This window comes from Acartia tonsa, chromosome 13 (genome assembly GCF_053477335.1).
Source record: "Acartia tonsa isolate MP-2025a chromosome 13, ASM5347733v1, whole genome shotgun sequence".
NCBI lineage: Eukaryota > Metazoa > Arthropoda > Copepoda > Calanoida > Acartiidae > Acartia > Acartia tonsa.
In genome coordinates, this window is record NC_137272.1 from 9893946 (window position 1) to 9912030 (window position 18085).

Consider the following 18085-nt stretch of genomic DNA (forward strand, 5'->3'; position numbering starts at 1 on the left):
TGTGATTTTTTTAGTTGTACCAATAAATACCTATTATGTAATTTATTTTGTCTGTTGATCTGTCAGTAATGCTACAAAATATAATTTTTAACTAATAAAAAACTACGTGATGAAGGTTTGTGACGAAAAGATTTAAATGTATAAACGGAAAAATAAGTTTATAAGTAAATTTGTTGAAAAACTTCTTAAATACATGAATTGTGTATGGACATACTTACATTTTTTGGACTCGATTATAGATACTTAGTGCGAGGTTCCTTGGTTTGAAGTAGTCAACCAATCATTAAAAAAAGTAAATTTTGAAAATTAAGTTAAAAAATTTCTTGTTCGCAAAGATTCTTAATTTAAAGTCTGGATTATGTGAAGGAAATGAAGTCATTCCTAAAATGGACAGAAATTGTCTTCCAAATAGGACAAAAATCATCTTCCTTTTTCTCAGATAAGTGAAATATGGACACTCTCCAATTCCTCACATATCAGAAAAAGAGGATAAAATCACCTTCCTAAATCACACCTAATCTTTCTAATTCTAAGAAAATTGACCTTATTACTCAAATTCTTCCTAACTCTAGTTCTATTTTTAAGTAAATCATAATTCTGATTTTTACCAGACAGACATACAAAGTTTATGTAAGATTTTTTGCTAAATAGATTTTTTAAAATACCTCAGAACCAAATGGCGTTTTTTAAACGCCGCTTCACTATTGTGGTATAGTCGCGTCCTTTAATTTACTTACTAGCGGCTACGCCCCTTTAGGCCTCTAATAACCCAATTTCTTATTTTAGATTTTAAAAGAAAAAGTAAAAAAAAAAAAAATTTTTTTGGGGGGGGGGTGCCGGGCTCCCCCCCCCTCATTTTTAATTTTAGTTTAAAAAATAAAAAATTGGAGGGGGGGATTTTTCATTTTTTGGGGGTGTTGGGGGTGTCCCAACCCCCAAGAAAATAGATATAAACCTTCCCGGGACCTATGAGAAGCTAACCTGTTAAGGAGAACCCGATCGGTTCAGCGGTTAGCGAGATCCTTCGATACAGACACACAGACACACAGATACACAGACACACATACAAACAAACATCCTGTTACTTTAGTATAAGGATTTCATTTGATTCTTAGGACGATTAGGCAATTAGGTTTTTCAAAGTATTTCTATAATCAAATAATTGTATATTAAGTATTTAAATATTTTTGGGATAGTTTTACACATAATATTTCGTCATACTTATAAATACCTAACGTTGAATACTCTAATGTTAATTGTTAATTGCTAATGTTCGTTTTGATTTAATATTCTATTTATTAGATCAAGAAGACAGCACAAATGTAATGTGTCAAAAATAGTTAAAAGGTTATACGCTTGCCTTTGTCATACAAACAAGTAATAACAATTTTATAAAGAAAGCATGTCGTATATATAATTTTTGGCTCATTATATTCTGATCAACTAACATTATTATGATCTAGGGTTTGCAAAAAGAAATAGGATAACCCTAGCATTAAAGGAGGACAGAAAGACACAAACATACACAAGATTACTTCTTCTGTATATTAAAATTGGTGTTTGAAACGTTTAAATGTGGTAGACGGCATCATACGGACAAGCCTTTCCTAGAGTATACTACGCTCTGGGACTCCCAGCAAATGCAGCAGTGGCGTGCGAACCGAAGGGGGCATTTGGGGCAATCGCCCCCCCCTAGCGACCAAAACGCCCCCCCCTGCCCCCCCCTAGCCACCGCCCCCCCTGCCCCCCCCTAAATGTTGAAAAATGCCCCATTTTGCCCCCCCCCTGGTCAACAAAAATGCCCCTTTTTGCCCCCTACCCTACAAAAAGCAAAACTATCCCAGTTTCCAAAAAAAGGATCAAGAAATACTCAACAAAAAAAAATTTCTGGCGCTTCGCGCCAATCAGACAGTTACTATTCATTTAACCTTACCAAATTTTTTAATTAGTGTAGAAATTAGGTTATAATCTTTTTTCACTAAACATAACAAACCAGGTAATAGGAATTATTTTATTTTGTATCATATAAACTTTTTACCAAAGAAATTTTGTACATCCCCAATGATGATACACAAAATTACCCCTTATATAGATTACAATTAGTGGATGAAATGTATGGAAACTCAACTTAATTAACCAAACAGTCAAAATTCCATTAAAGTCCCCAAATTTGTTGAGCCAACAAATAAAAAAATTTTATATGAAATATTGGGGACTAGTGTAATAAATAGCCCAAAAACCCCTCCCTCCCTACATATTTGAAGAAAAAAATTTGCGCTTCGCGCCCTTCCTAATGGTTTCTGCTTTTTATCATATTGTATATTTTGTTTATAATTCTATAAAAACAACAAATATTTAATCAAAAAGTTATTTTATATAAAAAAGAAACAGCGTTGATATTTAACTAAGCCTTTTTCTCAACACTGTATGTCTGTCTAAATGAATAACTATATATGATGTATTATTATTTTCAGGATAAGTTTATCATTTTTTTGTGTACATACGCTTACAAAAAGACATGTTTTTTTTATGGCAATTTTCATTAAAAACCCTTAAAACTAACTACACTCTATATTCCTAACTTGATAAAATACGCCACTCTTGTTGTCTATTATTGATTTTAGTTCAAAGGGGGAGTAAATATTTTTAGGTGCGCTTAACGCACCGCCCTTATAAATCCTTGGAAACACCACTTAATGAAAAACTAACAGAGTTTTAAAGTGCCATTTAAAGAGGGTAGGATATGTTGATATAACTTTTTAGCTTCTCTATAATTCTCTATGGCTGTCAGTACGTAGTGCTAAGGGGGAAATGTGATTTTTCAACTGCAATTAAAGATAGAAGGCTAAAACTTAATGTTAACATTCCCATCATTATGGAGTATAATTAACTATTAAAAATTCATGGAGTGGGACTGCTTTTCAGGACGTTTTTGGCTATTTTTATATCTTTTAAATTTCGGGTATAGTCCCTTTTGTGACATTGCCTCTTAAGGTGCATTTCATCGTATTTTCACAGTAGCTTTTCCCCTATTTATAGCTCCTGCGGGGAAATCACCTGACCTAACTTAACCTAAACTGCGAACCAAAAAAATAGGCAAATCTGAATTTGCAGAATAGCAGCTTTAATTTTCATTTAGTATTATTTTACTGTAAATATAAAATCTAGATGCATCTTTTGGTTACAAGTTTCCACCGTTAATTTTTTATTAATCAGCACCAATGAAGCACAAGATCTCAAAAACAGCATTTTGGGTAAAAACTGGTGAACCAAAAAGATATGCAAATCCAAAACAAATCAATGGAAAAACGATTTTTTGCACTTTTCTTCTGTTTTATAGATTGATTCTGATAAATTAACAATTTTTAAGGGATTTATTCATTAATTGTTATGAAATGTAGTATGAGGTAGAAATTAATGATTTTTTAAATAAGAAATATTAGAAAAAAAGAAATTTGACCCCTATCACTTTAGAGGACAGTTGCTGGCCTCCAGTCTTATGGATGAGGCTAAATACATATTAAAAATAATAATTACTCCCAAAAGTATACAAAAATGATTTTTAATGTGTTAAAAAAATCCATTTTAAAATCTTGATTTTGAGGATGATGGCCTTTAAGATGCTCCTATGGGTAGTGATGGTGAGCCAAATGTTATCAAAGTGCACGACCATGATGACAACTTATATATTGAACTATGGTCCAATTTTTGTATTCATAGCAGCCTCCAGCCAAGCAGTATTAAAAAAGAAAAAAATTGCAATTTTAATTTCTCCAATGCATAAGGTAAATACTGTTGTTTTAAGAAGATGTTTATATTTCTTGTCGGCTGGCTCCAGTGGAGATTGCTATGACTACAAAAAATGGTACATAGGTTGGGCATGTACTTAGATAACATTTGGCTCACCACTATCACCAATAGGAGCATCTGAAAGGACATCATCCTCAAAATCAGGATTTAAAAATGTTTTTTTTTAACACATTAAAAAGCTTTTTTTGTATACTTTTCAGGATAATTTTTATCTTTAACATGTATTAGGCTACATCCATTAAACTGGAGGTCAGCAGCTGACCTCTAAAGTGATAAGGGATGAATTTCTTTTTTTCTAATATTTCTTATTTAAAAAAATCATTATTTTCTACCTTATACTTCATTTCATAATAATTAATGCATAAATCCCTTTAAAAAATTGTGAATTTATCAGAATCAATCTTTAAAACAGAAGAAAAGTGAGAAAAAAAATCGTTTTTCCATTGATTTGTTTTGGATTTGCATATCTTTTTGGTTCACCAGTTTTTACCCAAAATGCTGTTTTTGAGATCTTGTGTTTCATTGGTGCTGATTAATAAAAAATCAACGGTGGAAACTTGTAACAAAAAGATGCATCTACATATTATATTTACAGTAAATTCGTCCCAAATAAATAATGAAGCTGCCATTTTGAAAATTCGGTTTTGCCTATTTTTTTGGTTCGCAGTTTAGAAGAACCTATTAAAAGCTACTATGAAAATACAACGAAATGCACCAATTAAGAGGCGTTGCCACAAAAGGGACTATACCCCAAAGTTCTCCATATTTCTAAGAGATTTTTATATCTGTTGATGAAAGGACAAGTAATTTTTTTTTATTTTTACATAGTTCTTTATATCTTTGGTTTTTATGGTACAATAAATTTTTTTGTGGATTATAATATTAAAAAAAATAAAATTTCTCGCTGTTTCGAGCATCCAGTATGTAATTTACTTTGACTGTCATCACACAACATACAGGATTTGTGACTTTTTCTACCTAAAATATATATTTATTTCAACAGATGCTCTTTAAATCTACTTGTCTGTATTCTTATTAATGATTTTTTGTGCTTTGCTACCTTAAGATGTTGTCATCCTTGTTGTCATACAATAAAGAAATATTTAAAATCAGTTTTACATATTTGGTTAATTTTTGGTAAATTATTTCCAAAATGAGTGTTTTTATCTCCCCCCCCCCAAATTTTTGTTCAGTTGAACAGAGAAAGCTCAGTTGAACAGAGAAAGCTCAGTTGAACAGAGAAAGCTGAACAGTGAACATTCATTTTTCTATATTCTCGACTCGGCTCATGTATTTGTGATTAAATGGATAGGTAAGCAATTTTTACATTAAACAATCAAATATATATAATACATATATATTTCATACATACTGACTAAAAAAGAAAGATAATACACATAACAATTCCCACTACTCAATAAGCATGGATCAAAAACTCGAAAATTTAAAAACTAAATTGATAAAAGATTCATCCGATTTTGTACATGTAAACGACAGACAAAAATTCACTGAAAAAATGACAAAATTACTCAATATTGAGCTTGAAAAACTCAAGATAGAATTGGGGGTACTACCTAAAATACAACGAGAATTCGCTAAATCGAAAAACTGCTTCTTCTTAGCCACCCAAAATGACCAAAATACAGAGGAAATTGACAACATAGTTAGGGACATCCTTAATGATGGACTTGAAAAAAAAACGGACGGAAAAACAGACACAAAAAAAGAGATTGAAAAATCTTTCCCAAAAATGATCAACAACCCACCCGTTAAGATTCCCATGGGCGGAAAGACGGACAAGAAAGAGAAGAAAAAAGCAGGTTGTCTCCACAAAATCTCTTTTACTAACAATAAGTTCAATCTTTCAGATGATACAGGCTATTATCCAGCTGAAATCTTTCTGATGGGTCTTGCAAGCTTTAACAAGAACAAGGAGAAACAAGATTTTGTCCAGGTAACTAGAGAGATACCCCACTGTGCTAAACAGCACGTAACAAAGCTTAATGAAATAGCGTACAAATTACGAAAAAAGAACTATAAAACGAGACAAAACATAGACTTCAAAACATATAGATACACATTAGAAATTAAAAAAGCGGGCGAAAATTGGCAACCACTAACTGAAGTTGCAAATGCTTTCAAAACCATCAAAAAAGATTGGGAAGAAGCAATCAAAATACCCTATATACCATATGAAAGAAAAAAAGACAATTAAATATAGAAACTAAAAAGTAAAACATGATTGTTACTAATTATTATTTTCTTACCCTTCATGAATATTATCTTCCTTGTTAAACAAGAGCAAATTCTCTCTCTATACCGTCTTCCTCGCAAATAGAAAGCAAAAAATTGTTTCTCTATGATGACGTAATCCTATATTCACTAAAAAAAATATTTATTTCAGGCCAGTAACATTGATACCACCAAAAACAACAGTATTGTTAAAAACAGCAAGAACAAGGATTAACTGCTAACATCAAAGAGGTAACTAGCAAATTTGAACTTTAATACTATACAATAAATAAATCTTCTATTACACACTTATAATAATCTAACATTCTATATGACTTACAAACCCTATGAAATTAACTAACAGTTTTATTATCCAACTAGAAAAAAGATACTACTGAACACAGCTAATATTGTTTACTTATATTGTAGCCGACACCAGCTGTAGAACTACACCACCCTATAAGACAACAACTATTTTGGTCTTCTTCACCACTCTACTGAAAGGTAACTTTCATAAGAATAATTAAATGATTAATTTAACTAAGTTAAAATATTACCTTAAAAATTATAAAACTCGCTGACTTAAAACTTATGAAACTCCTATCTTTAAAAATGAATAAAATTATGCTGAATGATTAACTCTAGCCAAAATTAACAACATGCATATTAGTTAACCACACTATAAAAAAATATATTCATTACTTATACTTATATTTCAGCCGGTAGAACCACACCACCTTTTAAGACAAACTGTTTTGGTCTTTTTCAACACTCTACTGAAAGGTAACTTTCGAAAAATTAAATGATAATTTAACAGTCCACTAAGTTAAAATATTACCTTAAAAAAATAGGAACTCGCTGACTTAAAACTTATAAAATTCCTACTATTAAAAATGAATAAAGATTTGCTGACTGAGTAATTCAAGCTAAAATTAACAACTTCACACTGGATAACCACATTATAATAAATATAATCATTTATTTTATATTTCAGACGACACCCACCAGTAGAACACCGCCTTTTTAAGACAAACTGAAGACCATTACTGACTAGCTGAACTATCAACAAGGGCTAATTAAAAATTAAAAAGATACTTGATGAATTATCCATAACCATTGATTAGTAACATTCATGATTCATGATATATAACAATATTAAAATGCAAGTAAAAATACTAGCTATGATTTATAAATTGTTTTTTTTATGCACTGTACATAAATAAAATACTACAATTTTGTAATTGCTAAATATAGTAATATTTTTTCTAATCTGTATTTATCTAGCGTTACTTTTTTTTATGATTGTTATGATTGTATCTCAGTCAAGAAAAAAATTCACATACACAGTATGGAAATGTTAATTAATGCATTGATTGTCAACCAAACTAAATATGTTATTAATAAATTATTACATTAATCTTGATCATATTTTACTTAAAATAAACGAACTATGAACTATAAGAGTAACAAAAATAACAAGCTTAATACAAGCATAAACACAACAGTATCTCAATAAAATTTCTATTCTTAAGTAGATCTTTAAGAGTGACAAAAATAACAAGCACAAATCTTTAAGTAACATAACCAAATATATCTAGTACTAAATTACATTAATCTCGATTATAGTTCTTACTTAATGTTCAAACAGACTGTGACAATACAACAGTATCCATTGATAAAAAAAAAAAAAATCATAAGCTAACTTGCCAAAAAACTAATATTGCTCTTGCTATCCTTACTATGAGTAAATAGCATAACACTCGCAAAATGTAAAAAAAAAGAAAATAGTTCAATCCTAAATTATTAAGCAGCAACCCGATTCAATCTTTTCTTTTCATGTAGACTTAAGAGTGTCAAAAAAAAAACAAGCAATAAGCTATTAGTTTCACGAGTAAATTAAGATGCATGCAAATGATAAAAAAGAATATAGTAAGCCAATATTTATTAAGCAGCAATATGAATAAAATTCTAAGAGTGGCAAGAATAACAAGCACAAAATTTAAAGAACCAACATAAAATATCACTCTCGAATTTCCTTGATGTATCAAGGAGCATAGTGTGATACACAATAACATACATGGATGTATCCAGAAGCATAATATGATACACAATAAGATACATGGATGTATCCAGAAGCATAGTGTGATACACAATATCATGGAGATGCGACATCTAAATTTCAAAATTCTTTGAACGTACAGACAAGATTCTTATAGAAATGCTTCGCATCTAGTTCACTTTATTTATACCCTCTATAAATTAACACAATATAAGACTTTAGTCTAATTATTGATTGACAGTTTATAGCAATTATCTCGCGCACTTCAGGGCATAAGACACAGATAATATGGTCAGCCCTCAGGCAGTTTTAATGTATTTTTATCTTAACTACTACTTTAATAGTAATTACAACTGAAAATTTTATTAATGGCATTAATTATCAACACATAACCAGTATATTAGTAAAAAAAAACTACTTCTTGAAAGTATACATGAGTAATTATATACTCAAAATCTTATCAGCAACAGATAATAAATTTCAACACTTTCAAATACTTACCTACTGTAATATATATGTTTAATAAAATGTGATAAATTATTAAATTGCTTACCGTTTCCTAGTTTATTCATAAATATATTCTCCTATGGAGACCATTTTCATAATTATCCTCAAGACGGGGGGGATAAAGGCAGAAAGGAAGGCTACAAAAACTAAAAAAAATATAAAATTTAAACATGAATGACATTAGTAATAATGTACAAGGATTACCAACTAATTTCCAACAAATAACTATAAATATCAATAATACTGAAACCAGTTATGTTGATTGCTCTCACATCAAAAACCTAAAACACTTCAGCATAGCTCATCAAAACATTAGGAGCATTGACAAAAATTCAAATAATTTTCTATATCTACTAAATGAATTAAACTCTAACATAGATATAATATGCTTCACAGAAGTATGGGGTAACATTAATAACCTTATCATTCCTGGATACCACGAACCAGCAACATTACTTAGAAAAAACAAAAGAGGGGGGGGGGGGGGGGTTAGCATATACTGCAAAGATTACATAAACTTTAAAGTTATAAAAGAAATGACAGTTATAAAGGGTCATATTGAATTCCTAACCATCGAATATAAAACAAAAAACAAAACCAATATCCTTTCAACTCTCTACAGACCCCCTTCACAATGTACACATGACATCGAAAACTGCATTAAAGATATTAAACTGCTCTTGGAATATAAGGACACACATTTCCCAAACACTAACTATGATATACTTGGAGATCTAAACATGGACATCCTTAAATATAACACTATGGAAAGTATTAGAAAATTCTACCAGACCTTTGAAAATCAAAACATAATACCCCTAATCAACAGACCCACTAGAGTCACTAATAACACTGCTTCTATCATTGATAATATACTATCAAATAATTATAATAACAGTAAAAACTATATCATATGCAACTCAATTACTGACCACTTCTTAATCATTAAATCCATTCAAAAAACAGATATCACCTACAAAAATACTACCAACACTTATCACCGCAGAAAATTTAACACTGACAACATAAACCACTTCTCAAATAAAATAATCAATGAAGACTGGTCGCACATTCTCAATACAAACAACACAATTGACAAATGGAATAAATTTTTCAATAAAATAGACAATATATTTAATGAATCATTCCCAAACAAAAAATACACCTTAAAAAAAGATAAAAAAAAAGACACCAATGCTTCGCCATGGATAGATGACGAGATTAAGAAACTATTCAAAATTGAAAGGAAATTATACCTTAAAAAACTTAAAAGTAAACTACCTTTACATAACACACAACACGTAGAGTTTAAAAAAGAGCTACAATCCAAAATTAGGAAAGCTAAAATTAAATACTATGAAAATGAATTCAAAAAAACTAAACACGACTCCAAAGCTATGTGGAGATCAATCAACAAAGCCACAAACAGACACACTAATAACAAAAAAAATACTAAACCTGACAAAATAATAATTAACAATAAAGAACTAACTGAAGATATCGACATTGCTACAGAGCTAAACAAATTCTTTAACGGAATTGGTACAGAGCTATCAAATAAAATTCATACAGACAATACAAAACAACAAGAATACATAAACAACATACATGAACAAAACACTAGGTTCAAATTCAAAAACATAACAGCTGATGATATAACAAAAATAAATAAGACACTAAAACCTAAACTATCTGCAGGACCAGATGGAATCCCAAGTGTCATAATCAAAACCATCTTACAAAAAATACCCAGAGTAATAGCTAATATAATAAACAGCTCACTACATTCAGGTATTGTTCACAACAGATTAAAAGCAGCAATCATCGTTGCAATCTACAAAAAAGGCAGCAAAACCGATCCTAACAACTACAGACCAATCGCTCTTATAAATGCCATTTCCAAAGTGCTTGAAAAAGTTGTTGCTCACCAACTAAGAATGTACTTAGAAAAAAACTATATACTTTCATGCAAGCAATTTGGATTCAGATCATTACACTCATGCATACATGCAATGATTGCAACTATGGAAAAAATCGAAAAGGACAAAGATAATAAGATGTCAACATCTTCCATATTCATAGATCTTACCAAAGCATTTGACACCGTTGACATAAACATACTACTAACCAAACTAAAAAAAATAGGAATACAAAATACAGAACTCAACTGGTTCAAAAATTATTTAAATGGCAGAACACATACATGCAAAATCGGAGAAAAATTCTCCAACTTTCTAGCTTCAAAAATTGGGGTGCCACAAGGATCAATACTAGGACCATTACTTTTCATCATTTATATAAATGATTTACCAGACATGATCAAATGCTTCATAAACCTCTTTGCAGATGACACCATGATTGCAGTAAGTGGCAAAAACAAAACAGAAATAGAAACCCTAGGAAACACTATAATGGCAGAAATCACTGAATGGTTCAACCACAATAAACTAACCCTAAACCCCACTAAAACCAGAATTATAAATTTCAACACAAAACAAGAAATTAACATAAAAATAAACGATACCATCATACAAACTGTTAAAAGCAATCACATTAATACTCAAGAATCCTCTTTCAAATTCCTAGGATTTCTATTAGATGAAAAAGCAAATTTTGATAGCCACATCAATAAAACAATAAGTAAATTAAATACATGCAATCATATCTTAAGAAACATAAAAAAAGAGATTCCAACAAAGCAAAAAATACTATGCTACAATGCACTAGGAAAGCCTTTCATTGAATATGGAATTAGCATTTGGGCACCAAACAACACAAAAGCTTAAATACAATCACTACTATACAAAAACGTATCATTTTAAACATACATGGTTCATCACGAAGAATCCACACTGAACCACTCTTTAAGAAATACAAAATTCTTAAATTCAAAGATCTAATCACATACAATAACCTATTAATAGGACACTCCGTTTTCTATGAATACGCACCAACTGCAATTCTAAACTTAATAAAAAAAGAAGTTCCACATGAGAGACTACGCAGGAATATTTGGAACTTGAAAATAAACGGAGCAAACAAATCATCTATAACAAAATTTACCATTCCCAAAGACTGGAATGAACTAAATATAGAATTAAAACAAATAAAAAACAGAAAAAAATTTTAAAAAGCAATACTAAAACACTTTATAGATAAATACAAACTATTCATAAACTGTAGCGATCATAACTGCAATATCTGCTACTAAAACCTACACAGTAACCCTTGTACATGTCCATAAAATAATTACTTATAAACATACTCTCAGCCTTCAGCCTGCCTTGTCCTCCGCCGTCTTCTCACAATCAGTAACATGAAAATTATAATTAAGTCATGGGTAAATCTACAATAGTATCTATTATACAAATGTAGTGCCATGATCTTCCTAGTTATATTAATTATCTTATTATTGATATTGTTTTTATTCAATGTAATGAACTTATATAATAATTGTTATAATTAGTGGAATTAATAAATATCTATCTATCTAATGGGGTTATTCATCCTTCCTGCTGAGATTTTAGAACATCCCCTTCCACCCATAAAAAATGTTTTTTTTTGGGGGGGGGGAGGTTAAATTGTCTTCTGTACTTTTTTTTCAAAGATGCTTTCTAGCTACCTTCCCTTTGGTCATTGCAGGATGAGGAGATGGGATGGGGAAGAAGAGATGGGGGGGGGGTAAGAGATGGGGGATATAAATGGGAAATAGGGATGGGGGAAGGGATGGGGAAGAAGGGATAAGGACTAGAAGGCCCATAATCAAATAATCCCACCCCTTAAAACGCCCTTATTTAAAATTAGTATATATAATCAAAATGCCCCCCCCTAAAGCAAAGTGCCCCCCCGGGGCACTTTGCTTTAGGGGGGGGCAAAATTTTACAAAATCTTCAAAATGCCCCCCCCCTAGACAAAGTGCTTCGCACGCCACTGAAATGCAGATGTTAAAACTCCACCCATCAACTTTAGATATGCTATCAAAAGACGGTCATTTTGATAAGCGGTCACCCAACCCATTGTTATGGAATACAATGGCCACCTGGGCATGGGGAGGGGATTACCCCCTCCCCCTTTCCGCAGCCGGACCCTCCCTTTTCTCTGCCATCACCTGCCTACCCCAAGGAGGCAGCCTTCCCTCCAACCTTTGCGCCTGTGGACACAGCCCCAGCTCAAAGGAACCCCTCACCAGCTACCCCGCATAATCTGTTATTATACTTCTATTTGCTATATAAACCTGTATATCTATTGTAATGAATCAGTTCAAATATATCTTTTAAGCAGTAACTACTTGTAGTTATTTATTGATAGAATCCTTAAGGCTAGGGGCTCGTTTGAATTGAACTCGCTCAGTAGGGTTGAACTGCTTCACCCCTACCACATAAACACTCAGCCTAATGATCAAACAATCAAAGCCCTTAAAGTTGTAAAGTTAACCAAATGGCCATTGTCCCCTCTCTCTCTCTGACTAAACAGTCAACTTTGAGATGACTTGAAATTGAATCTATGTTTTTGTGACAAGAGGTAAAAGAGGAGGGAAATGTATTCTGTAAAAAAAAATATTTTTGATCTGGTATAGTTTAGTATAAATGTTGAATCAATCATTTTCTAAAATCTAACAAATGTTATAGGATACAAAAAGTTTTAAAGCTGGATTTACATGTACAGTTTGCATTATTTTAAAACTGGTCAATAAAAAAATCTAAAAAAGCCAAGATCGATAACATTTAGGGAGCGCCTAAAAAGAGAAAATTTGCATAAAATATGTCTTTTTTTTCGCGCATTTATTTTAGGTTTGTGAGATAACTAAAATAAGTTAATAAGTCTGAGCTATTAAGAAGAAAATATATAAAATCAAAGGGTTAAATATTCTGTTTTTTTTTAAATTGATGTTTTTTAGACTAGATTAATTAAGATGGAGGGCACATTAAAATATAAATTAAATATGTCCAAAGTATTATCTTTTTTGTTGACTCAAAAACCGTAGGTCCTACATTTTAATTTACATAAGGAGTAATTTTGTTCATCATTCTTGGGATGTCAATCATGCAATTTTTTATTCCATTGTGTTAAATTATTAAGTTAATAAATAATTTTTTTCTAAAGAAAAACATAATCTAAACACCATTAACCCTTTACAGTCGGTCCCCTTGCCGCCCCTTAATCGGTGGGTGGGGGGGGGGCGTTCAACACCCCCCCCCCTCATTATCTCAGTTCCTATTAGAGCTAGAGGGCTAAATTTGTTTGTGCAAGTCCCTTGTTTGATAATAAATTTCCGACCTTTTATGTGTCTAAGTCAATTTTCGCTTCCTTCACCCTTTTATTTAACAACCTTTGTTTTTAGGTCTTTTTTTACTTAAAAATTTCAAACGGCTGTAATTTTCTTATTTTTGAACTTAGAAGAACAATTTTTTTCCAGAAAATGTTTATTTTTATGTAAATTTTACATTACAAATATCAAAATATAAACTTCAGCGGCCGCAGCTTTACTTGGCAGCTGCCAGCTGCCGCAGTCGGCGGGAAAACGGCGGCGGATCTTTATGAAATTGTATTACGTTATGTAGACATGTGAGAAAAGTTTAAAATTTTAAGTCTCTAAGTCAAAAATTGCGGTCACAGGAGCCTTTTAAAGATTTCTGGAGATCTGCAGGATCAGGACCTGCAGGATCATACCTGGAACCTGAAGTTGACTTGAACACCTGTATTTCAAGGATGTACTACTAGAGGATATTTTAGTATTTTGGTATGATAAAATGCTTTGTTTTAGTCAACAAAATATTTTTGCTTTGTACCTGGATGACCCTGCCAGGTTTGCTGGCATCCTGTGGCCGCCAGGATGGAGATATTCAAAAAATTCCAACTCTCAGTTATGTGTCATACCCATACTTAAAAAGTCACGCAGTTTGGGTTCTTTATCTTTCACATACAGAAAATGAGATAGAAAAAAACGGATGAGGGGGCGTTCAACGCCCCCCCCCCCCCCCCGACCGTTAAGGGTTAAGCTCTTGCAATATATCATGTATTATTTCTGTCAGTATTTTTTATCTATTCATAAAGCTCTTGCAATATATCATGTATTATTTCTGTCAGTATTTTTTATCTATTCATTTTTTTTCAGATAACTTTTCCCAGATCTTAAAGATTGTTTGGGTAAAAGTTTGGTCGACAAAATCTTTTTTTCTCTCTTTCTCTGGGCAGGACAGTTACTTTTACTGTGCGGCATTGTCCCAGGAATCACCAGTTGTTATAGAGATTCTTCGCTTATATCATTGTACCTTGTTGTCCTAGGAATCATTATTTTAATACTCAAATTAATAGGATGATTATATCACAAAAATAACTGTTGTCAAAATTCAACATGATTTGAAAGGACTTTCTGATAACGATTATAGAGTTGCTTCGTTATTTAAATCATGCCTAATTGTTACATGAGTCCTCATGCTAAGTTTGAAAGGACAATTATGACATGTCTAAATTAAATATATGAGCTATCCGTTACAGACGATCGGACGTAAGGACGGACACTTCTGAAGGAAAAGCTTCGCTTTAAAACGCCGCACAGTGAAAGGTAATTGCTTTGTGAAGCGTAAAATCTGCTGACTTACAGTTTCACAACATTCAATTTTACATACAGAGTTAATTTAGAGTATAGTTGCTTATAGTTTCAGTACATTAAATTTTACATACAGAGTTAATTTAGAGTATAGTTGCTTATAGTTTCATTACATTCAATTTTACATACAGAGTTAATTTAGAGTATAGTTGCTTATAGTTTCATTACATTCAATTTTACATACAGAGTTAATTTAGAGTATAGTTGCTTATAGTTTCATTACATTCAATTTTACATACAGAGTTAATTTAGAGTATATTTGCTTATAGTTTCATTACATTCAATTTTACATACAGAGTTAATTTAGAGTATAGTTGCTTATAGTTTCATTACATTCAATTTTACATACAGAGTTAATTTAGAGTATAGTTGCTTATAGTTTCATTACATTCAATTTTACATACAGAGTTAATTTAGAGTATAGTTGCTGACAGTTTCATTATATTCAATTTTACATACAGAGTTAATTTAGAGTACAGTTGCTTATAGTTTCACAATATTCAATTTTACATACAGAGTTAATTTAGAGTATAGTTGCTGACAGTTTCATTACATTCAATTTTACATACAGAGTTAATTTAGAGTATTATTACTTATAGTTTTGCGACATTCAATTTTAAATACAAAGTTAATTTAGAGTATAGTTGCTTTTAGTTTCACAACATTCCATTTTACATACAGAGTTAATTTAGAGTATAGTTGCTTACAGTTTCACAATATTTAATTTTAAATACAGAGTTAATTTAGAGTATAGTTGCTTATAGTTTCACAACATTCCATTTTACATACAGAGTTAATTTAGAGTATAGTTGCTTACAGTTTCACAATATTTAATTTTAAATACAGAGTTAATTTAGAGTATAGTTGCTTATAGTTTCACAACATTCCATTTTACATACAGAGTTAATTTAGAGTATAGTTGCTTACAGTTTCACAATATTTAATTTTAAATACAGAGTTAATTTAGAGTATAGTTGCTTATAGTTTCACAACATTCCATTTTACATACAGAGTTAATTTAGAGTACAGTTGCTTATAGTTTCACAATATTCAATTTTACATACAGAGTTAATTTAGAGTATAGTTGCTGACAGTTTCATTACATTCAATTTTACATACAGAGTTAATTTAGAGTATTATTACTTATAGTTTTGCGACATTCAATTTTAAATACAAAGTTAATTTAGAGTATAGTTGCTTTTAGTTTCACAACATTCCATTTTACATACAGAGTTAATTTAGAGTATAGTTGCTTACAGTTTCACAATATTTAATTTTAAATACAGAGTTAATTTAGAGTATAGTTGCTTATAGTTTCACAACATTCCATTTTACATACAGAGTTAATTTAGAGTATAGTTGCTTACAGTTTCACAATATTTAATTTTAAATACAGAGTTAATTTAGAGTATAGTTGCTTATAGTTTCACAACATTCCATTTTACATACAGAGTTAATTTAGAGTTTAGTTGCTTATAGTTTAATTACATTCAATTTTACATACAGAGTTAGTTTAGAGTAGAGTTACTTATAGTTTCACAATATTCAATTTTACATAGAGAGTTAGTTTAGAGTATAGTTACTTATAGTTTTGAAACATTTAATTTTACATACAGAGTTAATTTAGAGTTTAGTTGCTTATAGTTTCACAACATTCAAATTCATACCTATACAGATCAGTTAAATTAGAGTTTGGTTGCTTACAGTTTCCAGTATTTATTAAGATGAGATAAATAACTATTGTTTATAGAATATAATTATTTATGAGCATTCTACAGCTTTATCTCTATTTTTATACCTCATATCTTCCCATTTTATAAGGCAACTTCATATTCATATTTTCTAACTAACAAAATTTAGACAGAAAACTAATTTTCAATGTAGTTTAAAACGTTTAAAATGGATATTTTTGTTATTTTTTATCTTAAACAGCAAAGCTTTTCTATAACTAGAATTTGTCTGTAGGTTTAAAAGGTTAGCTATAATAGTAAATATACAATGTTAGAAATGTCCTATACATTTAAAACTTAGCATGATTTTTAAAAGAGTTAGGAAAAATTCAAAAACCGTATCAACACTATATTCATAACCAGAAAATCTGTATGTCTATTTTATTCATGATTTAGCGTTAGCAAAGGGGATGTCTCGTTACTTTATGCCGTTTCTCGCAGTCGTACGCGGTCATACGTCATGTTGGAAGGGTGACGCAAATTTCACATATCAGTTTTTGCTATTTGTTTTGCTATTTTTCTCTATAAGATAAAAGCGATGCTTGCAAGATTATTCAATTCGCTATAATATAAAGATAAATTTATATTAGATCTGAAATTTGCGTCACTCTTCCAATTTTTAATTTGTTAGTTCAAAATTACTAGTGCCAAACTTTTCAAACAGTATTTCAATCTACAGAAGGGGTAATTTTAGGATGTACATCAATTTATCATCCATTGTCTTAACCCTTAACAGTTAGGGAGTTGAATCCATTTTTATAGAAGCAGAAATATAATCTATGATTATGGTTTGGACCCTCTAAAACTGTAATCTACCTTTCCACTTTCCCCTCTCTTGGTGAAGATATCTTCAACGCCGATACGATTTTTGAAATGTAAGATTCTACTTTCCCCTCTCTTGGTGAAGATATCTTCAACGCCGATACGATTTTTAAAATGTAAGATTCCACTTTCCCCTCTCTTGGTGAAGATATCTTCAACGCCGATACGATTTTTGAAATTTAAGATTCCGCTTTTGCCTCTCTTGGTGGAGATATCTTTAACAAGAGAGACAAAAGTGGAATCTTATATTTCAAAAATCGTATCGGCGTTGAAGATATCTTCACCAAGAGAGGGGAAAGTGGAATGGTAGATTAC

At 30.9% G+C, this 18085-nt stretch overlaps 1 protein-coding gene and 1 long non-coding RNA gene across 3 annotated transcripts in view; one reads left to right on the forward strand and one right to left on the reverse strand.

The window, feature by feature from the left end:
- The window catches only part of LOC145304288 (uncharacterized), a 127326-nt gene that overhangs the window by 92762 nt on the left and 16479 nt on the right, over positions 1-18085 (reverse strand). The gene's annotated exons all lie outside the window — the stretch shown is intronic.
- On the forward strand, positions 5001-7465 carry LOC145303976 (uncharacterized). Of its 2 annotated transcripts, XR_013873887.1 has the most exons (6): positions 5001-5122; positions 5679-5764; positions 6215-6294; positions 6472-6546; positions 6762-6825; positions 7037-7465. It is a non-coding gene; the product is annotated as an uncharacterized LOC145303976 (long non-coding RNA). The 2 variants fall into 2 exon arrangements; XR_013873886.1 differs by lacking the exon at positions 5001-5122 and having other exon boundaries at positions 5649-5764.